This window comes from Musca domestica, unplaced genomic scaffold, assembly GCF_030504385.1.
Source record: "Musca domestica strain aabys unplaced genomic scaffold, Musca_domestica.polishedcontigs.V.1.1 22, whole genome shotgun sequence".
In the NCBI taxonomy this organism is placed as follows: Eukaryota; Metazoa; Arthropoda; class Insecta; order Diptera; family Muscidae; genus Musca; species Musca domestica.
The window spans coordinates 11,718,172-11,731,655 of NW_026712262.1; the positions used below are offsets into that span (position 1 = coordinate 11,718,172).

A 13,484-nucleotide genomic window follows, 5' to 3' on the forward strand; every position below is an offset into this window, starting at 1 on the left:
AAACAGGACTGTTGTAAGGACTAATGCTCGGTGCAATAATACCGTTTTGCAACATTTCTGCTATTTGTCTTTGTATCTCCTCCTTGTGAATGTAGGGATATCTGTATATTTTGCTCCTTATTGGGATTTCGTCTTTAGTGATTATACTATGCCTTATTTCATGAGTAAAGGATAACTTTTTATTATCTGGGAATACTTCATGGAAATCAATAAGGAGTTTCCTTAATTGCTTTTTTTCTTCTAGATTTAAATTTTCGGTTCTGATTTTGTCCATTATAGAGTGTGGGCTAATATTTTCCTTATCAACCTCAATACCCGGAACTTTTCTAAAGTTGTGTATTTCACTAACTTCCTGAATACATAATAATTCATTCATATCTACCAAAAGTTTCTTATCTGTTTTGTTACATATTTTAATTCCGACCTCATTATTCTCACAGGTATATAATCCTTCGTTGATTGTTATATCCTTAGGATTTTTTATTACACTATTTATTAGAATATATGAGTTATAAGAACATGTTGGAATTGTGTAGAGGTGTTCCCCCGGAAATATATTCAATACGACCTTCCTTCGTTCTTCAAAATATAACGGAATTCTTTTCCCATTTAAAATCATGTAATTACTTTCAAAATCTATGACCGCTTTATACTTTCGTAAAATATCATTACCTATTAGACCTTCATACTCATTGTTAAAGTTATATATAAAAAATTCAAAAGTTTCACCTGAAAGTCCGAATTCACTGAAAGCGTTAACAATCGCCTTTTTGGTGACTGTGTGTTCGTTGTTCAATGCATTCATTGTTATTGGGTTTTTTAATTTTACAATTCTTGTTGAATGGAAAACGTTATGGTTGGCTAAGGAATTCGTTGCACCTGTGTCTAATAGGAATTTACATTTTCCTATCATTATGTGGACCAGTCTGTTGAACTGTCCCGTTGAAAATTTTCCACCTCCATCGGAATTGGTCTGTCATTATCCGATTGGTTTGCAACAGGTTGATCATTATTATCATTCCGATGTTGGTTTGCATTTTGATAATATCTACTATTAGTATGATTATATCGATCTGGGCTCGAATAATGGTTATTAGTAAAATTTTTTCCTTGATTTTTGTTAAACTTTTTATTTGATGTTTTATCGGGGTTTGGGTTGTAAAAGGCATAATTGGTATCATATAGAATTTTCATAGCATCCTCGATATTTGCCGGATTCCGACAGATGATTATGGAACGCATTGGTTCTATAAGCTTATTTTTAAATATGTCTAATGCAGTTCTTTTATTGGCGGTTATGATAGCATCATAACCTACCTGATTTTGATATAGGATGCGACTCTTCATATTGAGCCGACTGAGAGTAGACGTAATATCATCATAAAAGTTTTTTGCGTTCGTTTTGAACATAAGTGACCGCATTTGATCGTAAAGTTGCTCTATTGATAATCTGTCTCCAAAATTATTTGTTAGCACTGTCTTAAGTGTTGTCCACGACGTCAAATGATTATTAATGTCACTAACGTCTTTGGCTTGACCAACTAGCTTTGACTTTATTATATCCAAAAATATACTCTTGGATACATCGTCGTATGTGTCCAATATTGAAGTTACTCTATCCACAAGATCTATAAATGTATGAAGATTTTTAAAGCTGCCATCAAAAGATGGTAGTTTGGATAAGTATTTTATGGGGTCGATTGTTACTCTATTTTGAGCCATGGTTTTATTATTTTTTTTTGTTTAATTATTTCTTCTAAATTACACAACTTTGTTTATTACCCTCTTTAAATAATAACTATATTTAAATAAAACTATATAACCTACTCCCAATGGATCCTTTCTTCGCTTCCTTCGGGGCAAGATTTCTGTCACTGCTTCTGTGTTGATTGTTGTCTGGGTGAGTGGTTATCTTTCTTGGGGTTGTATTGCGGGATATGGCGTTGATGCTTCTATTATACCGTTTGGATAAAGCGATCGCTTGTAAGTTCTTATGCAATTCTTTGTCAAATAAACTTCACGTTTATATTGATATCATATGAATCGCTCTGTTTGAGTTCTTAAGTTCACGTTTATATTAATCATTAGGAAATCACTTCGTTGTCCGAATTCTATACTATATGAAACTTCACGTTTACATCTGCTTTTTTTTAGAATCCGGTATATTTTCTTTGTTCTCATGTGATCCTTTTTTAATTTTAATTAAACTTCACGTTTACATTCATTATTAAAGAGTCACTTCGTCGTACGAATTCATTATAAAACGAAACTTCACGTTCACTTTTTAGAATCCGGTATATTGTATTTGTTCAATTTTGTTTTCGGAATCAATTAATACCGATACTGATACCGATCCTACCGACTGCGCCAGTAATAATTTGTAAAAAATAAAATGCAGTGATTCCGGTTTTGAACTTTATTCCATGAACAATGACTTAAGACTGACTTATAGCTAGAACTTATTTCATATCAATGGTCAAAATGCTTAGCTTGCATTTTGACCATTCTGGATTGGTCTTTAGTTTTATTATAATATTTGTACTTTGTTCTGCAACATTGTTGCAGGTTTAGGTTTCTTTGTTTGTATTCAACTTGGGTGGCTGTTTTGATCTGTGACATTGTTGCAGATTGGAATTTCTTTATTTTGAATCTGCAACACTGTTTCAGATTTGGGTTTCTTAAAAAGTATTTGTCACAGTGGGTATTGTAACAGTGGGTACTGTAGATGTGGGTACTGTAACTTTTAACCCTGAACATACAGAGAAAATAATTTTAAGAACTTTTATTAATAATATCGATGTAAACTTGGCTTCCGTTGTTATTAATAGAAACATATCAGAATTATGAGATGCATATAATTTGCTTGAAAAAAATCGCAGCTTTCCAAATGCGTAAAAAGCACACAACACAATGCCCAATATCAAAAATCCAGCCTTACAATAGGAAAAAAACACAATGCTTTGCTTGATACTGGGTCCACAACTGTATTACTGAATGAAAGCACATTGTTAGAATATGAAAGGAAATGTTAAAGGAAAGAATATATTTTTCATCATTGAACAATAAAACAAAAATTTTGTATGAAATTATAACTAATTTTTCTATGAAATTTGGAGAAGATGCAACTATGTCATGAAAATTTACAAATTTCGGCGATAGGCATTTTGACGCTATTCTTGGAGCAAAAATAGACTTGGAAATCGAAATATTGATTATCAATGGGAAAACTGTAGCATTTTTTAATAATTGTCCATACGAATCAGACGAATTATATCAATTAGATCATCTTAATATCGACGAAAATGTAATGAAACACTTGTTTTCTAGTATGAGTGACGAGGAATTAAGAGCTTTAGAAAAACATTGGACTCTTTTAGCGATTTAATTTACATTGAAGGCCAATTACTAGATAATGCTGATGTTATACAACATTAAATATAAACAACAACAGATAAACCAATTTATACTAAAATGTATCGTTATCTACATATTTATGAAGAAGAAATTTTAAATCAAATAGAAGATATGCTAAAACAGGGAATTATAACTGAAAGTAATTCACCCTATAATAGTCCTTTATGGATAGTGCCAAAGAAAGAGGACTTATCTGGAGAAAAGAAATTTTGGTTAGTAGTTGATTATCGCAAATTGAACGAAATTACAATAAATGATAATTTCCCAATACCCAATAGAGATAATATTTTAATCAATATTTTTCAATAATTGATTCAACAAAAGGGTTCCACCAAATTGTAATTAAACCTGAAGTCCGATCTAAAACTGTATTTTCTACGCCATATGGACATTACGAATTTATCCGTATGCCCTTTGGACTAAAAAACGCACCAGCAACATTTCAGCTATTAATTAATTATTTTAAATATTCGTCGTATACTTACATGATATACTAATATTTTCTACCAGCTTTCAAAAACATATCTGAGTATAAATGCTACATTTAAGAAGCTAAGAGAAGTAAATTTAAGAATACAAATAAATAAGTGTACATTTTTTGCCAAAAAGACTATGTATTTAGGAAATTTATTAACCACTGATGGAGTAAAACAAAATTCTTTAAAAATTTTAACAATTTTAAAAATAAAACTTCCTCAGACTTTAAAAAATATAAAGTCGCAAAGGCTTTTGCAGGAAAGTTATAAAAGACTTCTCTAAAGTCGCTTTTTTCATGATTAGAAATTTTAGAAAAAGAATACGACTAAATATAAGTGATTTAATTACATAAATGCATTTGAAAAAATTAAAAATATTCTCACTCAAGCACCGGTGCTTAAGTACTCGGACTTTGAGAAACCATTTCAGTTGTCTACAGATGCAAGTAATGATGCAATCGGCGCTGTTTTACAGCAAAAGGGACACCCAATTTTTTATGCTAGCAGGACTTTAAATCAACATGAAAAAAATTATTCAGCTACTAAAGAAGAGCTTTTGGCAATTGTTTGGGCCATAAAATACTTTCGCCCCTATTTATATGGAGTTAAATTGGAATGTTCCTATTTCGCAAAAGATTTAAACTCAGAAAATGAAACATACCATAAGAATACAAATAAATAAGTGTACATTTTTTGCCAAAAAGACTATGTATTTAGGACATTTATTAACCACTGATGGAGTAAAACAAAATTCTTCAAAAATTTGAACAATTTTTAAACTAAAACTTCCTCAGACTTTAAAAGATATAAAGTCCTAAAGGCTTTTGCAGGAAAGTTATAAAAGACTTCTCTAAAGTCGTTTTTTTCATGATTAGAAATTTTAGAAAAAGAATACGACTAAATATAAGTGATTTAATTACATAAATGCATTTGAAAAAATTAAAAATATTCTCACTCAAGCACCGGTGCTTAAGTACTCGGACTTTGAGAAACCATTTCAGTTGTCTACAGATGCAAGTAATGATGCAATCGGCGCTGTTTTACAGCAAAAGGGACACCAAATTTTTTATGCTAGCAAGACTTTAAATCAACATGAAAAAAATTATTCAGCTCTTGGCAATTGTTTGGGCCATAAAATACTTTCGCCCCTATTTATATGGAGTTAAATTGGAATGTTCCTATTTCGCAAAAGATTTAAACTCAGAAGTAGAAACATACCGGAAAACTAGTCATTATCACAAATATGAAACCGGACATAGGAAATTTATATTCCTAATTTGAAGGTATTAATAGACCGTAAACCCATAAAGGATAAATTTAAGTTAACCGAGACACTCACAAATATAGGACAAAACATTCATATGGACATCTATACAAATTCGAAATCTAATTTCTTGAAGTTTTTCGATTTTCAAATTTGCAACCGCATGCTATTTAGAAGGTAGAGCTACCCAGACAATAATTGAGAAAATACGGCTATATAAATCACAAAACGATGCATTAAGAAGTCAATAGCAGATAATGAGTTCAAAAGTCAAACCTTAAAGAATATCTTAAAAATGAAGAGATAGAGTTACATTTTTAAAATCGAATACACATACAGGTAATTCAGATATAGAACGTTTGCATAATACTCCCTCAGAAAATATTAGAATCTTATTTATAGAATAACCATTATTCGAAATAAAATATAAAATCTATAAAGCAATTGAATATTTTAACTGTATAAGTTAGATACTTTGTCCCTCAAGTTCCCATGCTCGATCAATCACGGATGTAGATTGGCGCACTGGCATCTCCTCTTATTGAAAAGAGATAATACTTATTGTCGAAAAAATAAACATCAAAGCAATTCAATAAACCAGCAAATTTAGCTAGAAAAGAAATTAATCCAAATGGTTTTATTTCTCATTTTGTTTCTTTTCCCCCATTGCTCTACATAAACAACCCAGCAGTCCGCTGGCCATTACAATTTTATACCCATTTGGATGCTGTTTTGTCAATAGGAAAAAATAAAATAACAGTGGTTTATAGCATACAACTAGCATCCGATTTGGATGAGTCGCGTTGCTATTACATTGTGGAACAAAATCCATATTAGAATTAAAGAACAAAACAAAATATAATAAAATGTGTCCATCGCACTTGCATCTGAATCGGATGCCTTTGTATTGTTTTGTAAAGTTTCTTTGTGTGTGTTTTTGCAGCCGGTGTTGTACCGTTGTTCATTTTTGATGCTTCTTTCTTTTTTAAAGCAAAATTTTATTCTGTGAAGAGTTTTTGAAAGTGCAAGTTGTGAATATTGAAAAAAGTTAATAAAATAAATTAATAAAATAAGAATATAGTAAGTGTTGTGTGTTAAATAAGTTAAATAAAATGTCAGGATTCAGTAGGATAAATTTAAGAAGATTAAAGAAAGTGGAATCAGACAATTTAAAAAGAAATGCACAGTTCAGGGCTGACTGTTTGGAAAACAATGATATTGTACTAAATGAGCAGATTCCATGCATTCCAAAATTGTAGAAGATTTTGGAAAATATGTAAGAATATTAAAAACTCTCCGTTATAATCCATTAATAACTTAATTTCTTTTAGGTTAGTATCATAAAAATTGTAATTTCACCAGATGGCCTTCTGCAAGATTATTGACATTTCTATAATATTATCTTACAACTATGATGGTACCCAAAATAAAAAGGCTTTTAAGGAATATAAACTTTTAAACATGGTCATTTTCGGTAAGTTAAATTTTTTCTTACATATTTATTGAAAAGTGATGTTATATTACCTTAAAATGTAGTCTATTCTATAGTATAACTGTTTGATATTAAAAAAATGTTCTATATGTTCTATCCTTATTTCAGAAGCTGTCATATGTGAAGGATTCAATGAACAGGATTACGCCAAAAAAAATTAGAAATTGTTTCAAATTCCCTAAGGCCAGAAACTTCCGAACAATGTCCTACAATAAAAAACTGGAAAAATTTAATTTTTCCTTTAGTTTAAGCCTTGTTTCTCCCACGTCTTTTGAAAAAGTTTTATGAATTTTTTTATGCATTATTTCTAATTACAATAAGAATATTTTATTGTTGAAAACACTGTTCTATAATACGAATATTTTAATAAAAAACAGCTGAAATGTAAGTTCCACAATCTTAAATGTTGATGGAATCGGACCCATCCAACCTTCGCTTACAATGTTGATAGATTTCGGACCCATCCTACATTCGCTTACGTTGTTGGTCGACTTCGGACCCATCCAACATTCACTTACATTGTCGGTAGATTTCGGACTCGTCTGACGGCCTAGGCCATCGCTGTGTAAATGTAAATAGAAAATGTATACAGGCTTTGGATGGGTCGCACCTACATTGTCATTGGTCTCAGATGGAAGATGTATGTGCTAAAAAATCCGCTGGGAATTTGGTCGCATCGAGCCGGATTTGCCATGTTGAGAAGTTTGCTGGCTATTAATTGCTGTTTTTTGTTTTCTTTTTGCAAAAGAATCAACTCCAAAACATACATCCCCCTTCATAAATCGCACCACCTCATCAACATCATCTTTTTTCATCAAAATCAAAAAAGGTCCGTAAGTTTAGTGAAATTTGTTATTGTGAGCTTAGAGTGCTATTTTTCTCTAAAAAAAAAAAAAACAAGTGAAAAGTGTTAGTTTTTGTTTGCTTCGCGGCACTGGTCGCCTTTGTTTTACCCTAATTCGCGGTATCTTTAAATATACAGTCCACAACAATTTTATTTTGCCGAAAAATCTATTAAAGATTTCTTAAAATCGAGATTTATTCGCATTATTTTCCATTTTATTGCGAAATAATCGAATTTCCCGGTTAAATTGTGTTTAATAATTCACATTTATTAGAAAACATATATTTTTGTTTAGAAAATAATATGCCGCTGTGGTGTGCATAATTTCGTGTTCGGTTATTGCAATATTCACCACACATTTCTGCATTGTCGAGTGATCTCTTTTACATCTCACCAATTCGGCATTACTCTCAACGAGTATAAAATCACCTCATTGCAAGTACCGTTTTTTTCTAATTAACAAACAAACATACCAACATTGAGCGCTCTGTTGACGCTGCTTGTGTTTTATTCTTCTTTGTGCGGTATTCGTTATTCACCACTGAACAGTTTATTGAAGTGGAACAAATTTTGAATTTTAAAAAATAAAATGTTGAAAAATAATTTTTAATTTGTTTTTGATAATTGTTGATGAAAAAGTCTTTTTGGACTTTTTTTAATTTTTGCCACCCTACATTCGGCATATTATACGTACTTTTCATTGTGCTCCTTTACGAGAAAAATGTAGATATTTAGTAACTTGTCTTAATAGTTTTGCTTATTTTAAAGAAATTATTAGTTCGCGTGCACATATATATTTTTGTCACTCGTTACACGCCGTTATAATTTTTTTCTTATTTTTCGAACTTTTTTAGTATTTTTGGTAAATATCACCAATTTAAATACATATTGATTATTAGTTGGATATCTATATACACTTTTATTTGCATTTTTGTAGTACATTACATTCTCAAAAACCTTTTTGAACTTTTTGCTATTTCTTTTGTAAATTTTGGGAAGTTAATCAATCTTTTCTCCACCCACTTAGTTTTCCTTTATGATTCTAAAAATTTGCGCCCTTTATTTTTGGGTTTCTTTAATAAGACTTTACGTCATTTTGCTTCATTTTAGCTGAATATTTGATTAGTATTTGTTGAAATTGAAATCTAAAACCATGTCGGTCACTCCACCGACAGAAACTCACACGGTTTTCAATTTAGAAATTCGAAACACCGAACTTCAGGATTTGTGGTACAAGGTCAAGGATACTTATGAAAAGTATCTTGATTATTTGATAACCGTTGAGGGTACTAACTCAGACGGAATTGCTTCTGCTGATGAAAAATATCAGTCCACCACGTAAAACTACGTGGAATGTTTGTCGAAAATAACTGAACTGTTGCAGAAACTCAAGTCTGCGAAAACACCTCCTTCCACGCCAGCTGAAATTCGTGTTAGTACACCCCAGAATGTAGGTCGAACTTCACAGTCAGGTACTGCCTATCCAAGCAATGTACTAAATAATAGTTTGCCACCCTTATCCAATATGGTTTATCCAGATAATCAGAGTACTGCTGATACATCAGTTTCGAGTTGGAGTTTACCGCCTTGTGGTTCCGACACCATTCATAATCTTAATTTACCGCCGTGCGATATAGATGATTTCCACGGAGATTTTTTGTCGTGGCTCACGTTCCGGGATCTATTTTCTGCAATGTTTATAAATAACTCCCGATTAACTGATATTGAGAGGTTATGTCATTTGATTAAGAAAAGGTGAGGCTAGGGAAATTGTGTCAAAGTCCACTCACGCATAAAAGTTTTGTTCTGGCTTGGAAAGCTCTCAGGGATGCTTATGACAACAAAAGAATTCAAGTCAATAGTCTTTAAAAATTCTATTCGATCTTCCATCATTAGATAATGAAACGAGTTCAGGTCTTAAGACTCAAAGAGGCATAAACGGTTGTTTATCTGCCATTTCAGTCTATGACATTGTCACGGATCATTGGGATCCTATTTTAGTTTTCATTTGCATTCAGCATCTGTTAAAACTTGCGGTGACAATCTGGCAATAGAGTCTCACAGATAAGTCTTCCTTATTGACATGGGCTCAGCTCGATTCGTTCCTCACGGAGAGAATTCAGACGATTGCCTGTTTGCGGAACATAAAAGGTATAGATTCATCAAAATCCCCAAACAGACGTAACGTTCAGGTACATGTGGCGAAAACTTCCTCTGATACAGTAAAATCTTATTCAAAACATCGTTGTGTTGTATTCCCTAATGAAAATCATGCGCTCTACTCTTGTTATCGTTTCAAAAAGATGCTTTTGATCAAAAACTTACTGTTGTAAAAAAGTATATAAACATCAAAGCAATTCAATAAACCAGCAAATTTGGCTAGAAAAGAAATTAATCCAAATTGTTTTATTTCTCATTTTGTTTCTTTTCCCCTATTGCTCTACATAAACAATTTGGTCGCATCGAGCCGGATTTGCCATGTTGAGAAGTTTGCCTGGCTATTAATTGCTGTTTTTTGTTCTCTTTTTGCAAAAGAATCAACTCCAAAACATACATCCCCCTTCATAAATCGCACCACCTCATCAACATCATTTTTGTTATTGTGAGCTTAGAGTGCTATTTTTCTCTTTAAAAAAAAAAAAACAAGTGAAAAGTGTTAGTTTTTGTTTGCTTCGCGGCACTGGTCGCCTTTTACCCTAATTCGCGGTATCTTTAAATATACAGTCCACAACAATTTTATTTTGCCGAAAAATCTATTAAAGATTTCTTAAAATCGAGATTTATTCGCATTACTTTCCATTTTATTGCGAAATAATCGAATTTCCCGGTTAATTTGTGTTTAATAATTCACATTTATTTCAGAAAATATATTTTTGTTTATAAAATAATCTGCCGCTGTAGTGTGCATAATTTCGTGTTTGGTTATTGCAATATTCACCACACATTTCAGCATTGTCGAGTGATCTCTTTTACATCTCACCAATTCGGTATTACTCTGAACGAGTATAAAATCACCTCATTGCAAGTGCCGTTTTTTTCTAATTAACAAACAAACATACCAACAATTGCTAAAGCCCCCGTATCTCTCCCTAACTCACACTGTTGGGTCATTTTCGTTGGTCTGTTTGTCTTGTCGTTGCAATAACAATAATAGCTTAAAATTAAATGCGCCTTTTTCTAGCGCCAGTCTACTAACTAACAACTCTTACAACAACTTATTTACTTCTCCAACTCTCACTGTTGATTCGTCGTCGTTGTTTAGTTCGTAGCGAGGCAGTTGCTTACGCAAGTTAATAAAACATATAATTTATTTTATTATATATATATATATATATATATATTATTTTAGTTGTTAATGATAACTCAATAAAGGAGGTTCACTCCAATAAAACACAAATAAAACTATTTTATATATATATATATATATATATATATATATATATATATATATATATATATATAATCTACACAAGCGCCTTAACTTGCCCACCCAGTCTATCTCTGCCACAGTTTCTAGTGTAAATGGTTCAACATACGGCACTTCAAACAAAAATTGTACCTTCGGATCAGTTTTCGATTTGATTCTTCCTTAATTGCCGAAATTCGCGCGTTCGTTCTAAAAAGGTAGATTAGTTTCCTCCTTCTACTTAAACCTTGTTTAGACCAAGCCGATATCATGCGTCTTAATGGCCGTTTATCTAAGTCTCTAACGCTGTCATACACAGAACGTCAACCAATGATATTGCCGTATTCTAGCCGATTTGTTCGTATGCTTGCAGAAATTGTTCACGCGTTTTCCATCTATGGTGAAAATCAGTTGGTGCTTCGTATACTTCGTATCGATTCCTCGGGGGCTATACCAAAATGTAGACCTACATGGCCCATTTTCAATACTAAAAGTCCTATACTTGGTGGGGTCTAAAATGTATATTTCGAGGTGTTACAAACGGAATGACAAACTTAATACTATGGTGGAGGGTCGAAAATGTTTCAATAAGTAAAACTATCATAGTAAATAAACAATATTACCTGCTAGTTTCAATGATCTTTCAATGGTCATATTTTGTTTGGGCTAAAAAGGTAAGCGTGATTAGGTTGAGTATGTAAATGCTACAACGGGACCAACAAATTTTGACATACAACAAATTAACCACCAATGGCCATCGTATCTACTTTAGTATTAAAAAAGTGATTCATTCAATAAAAATACCATAGAAAATACGTCGTTTTAACTGTTTCTGTGAAATATATCTTTAATTTTATAATGCCGCCTTTTAATAAGTTAAATACTTTAAGAAAACTGGCACAGTATAATATCTGCAATGAATCGGAATTTTGGTTTGAACAATAATGGCATTTAATTAAAAAATAAGAGAACTAAAAACTTATATTAATGTGCGATAAAAGGAATAACTTTTGTTGTATGTGTGAATTGTTTGCGGATTAAAAACATAAAATATATGTGTCGCAAAAAAAAGGATATTATTCCAATCTATGAAGAATATTGTGATCGTCCCTTAGAATGTGGGAAATGGTATATACCATCGGTTTGCTTTTTTTGTTACATAACACTAAGCTTCGGGAAAAAATCTGCAGATTGTTCTGATGGATTTCGTTTGCTGAGCCGGTTATTTGGCTTCCACTACGCGTACATAGTACATATAATTGCTATTTCTGTTTAACTAAGCCAAGTGAATATCGTTTCAAAATAAGACAATGTATAGAGTACGCAAATGTTGATAGTGTAATAAAGACAGTACCGCGTAAGAAAAACGACGTTGTTCCGAAACCGGTTATAGCTGTATCATCAAGTTCAACTGAATCTGAAGCATCCCAAAGCCCACTTGGAATCCCCATATCAGAATATGCCGCTTCCGAAGGAGAATTAAGAAAACCATACTTGATATCCCAAGGAAATTTCGAAAAGACAAAAAAAGACAAACTGGAGTTCTAAGTTCTATACTTAAGCAGTAGAACTATTTCGAAGAAAATGTAAGCATTACATTTCAAAGCACCACTTTTCAACGAAAGCACTGGAAATTGTAATTTGGCCTACTGCAATGATGTGAACAAATTGTTGGAGCAACTTGGATATAGTCATGTACCACAGGATTGGTGATTATTTATTGATGGATCAACAAAAAGTAATATAAATAATTTTATATATTTTATTTTTTGTTTACATATATTTATCTTCTATTGCCAGGCAAAATGATGAATTGCTCCCTTCTGTACCATTGTCTTACCCCACTCAAATCAAGGAATCGTATGACAGTATGTCTGTAATACTGACTGCTATAGATTACAGTACGCATAAATAGCTAATAGTGTTTGATTTGAAAGTGTTGACAATGCTGTACGGCTTACAAGGTGGCAACACAAAGTATCCTTGCTATTTCTGTGAATGGGACAGTCGGGACTTTTCCAAACATTTCATTCAGAAAGGCTGGAAACCGCGTTCAATGGCGATTGTTGGTGGGAACAAGATCATAAATATCCCATTAATCGATCCAAAAGACATTATTTTACATATATTGCACATAAAGTTGGGATTAATAAAGCAATTCGTGAAAGCTCTAGATAAAAAATCGACCAAAGTTCAAATGTCTTGAGCAGGAAAATTAAAAGAAGGTAAGATATATATTATGAACGCATGTACAGTAAACACGAATTTAATTTTAAATCAGCATGTATGGGGACCAACAACCCCAAATAGGGGAATTGGTAAAAAATGACAATTTCATACCCCAAATGAAACCGGAAGAAAAAAATGGATGGATTGATTTTGTTTTAGTATGCAAACATTTTCTAAGAAATAAAAAAGTAAATATTATGAACATGTAGTGAACCATTTGCTGTCTGCCTACCATGCAATTGGTAGTAAAATGTCTATAAAATTGCACTATCTGCATTTTTCAATTTGAAGTTTATAAAAGGCAAAGAAATACAACGTATTTTTAATTAAGAACTAAAAATTTAAAACATAAAAAAATA

At 32.0% G+C, this 13,484-nt stretch overlaps 1 protein-coding gene and 1 long non-coding RNA gene across 2 annotated transcripts in view; one reads left to right on the forward strand and one right to left on the reverse strand.

The window, feature by feature from the left end:
- The window catches only part of LOC101893497 (dmX-like protein 2), a gene marked incomplete in the record, with an annotated part of 462,308 nt that overhangs the window by 238,416 nt on the left and 210,408 nt on the right, over positions 1-13,484 (reverse strand).
- LOC131802662 (uncharacterized) lies at positions 5,831-7,883 on the forward strand. The gene is made up of 3 exons (XR_009342322.1): positions 5,831-6,430; positions 6,486-6,628; positions 6,755-7,883. It is a non-coding gene; the product is annotated as an uncharacterized LOC131802662 (long non-coding RNA).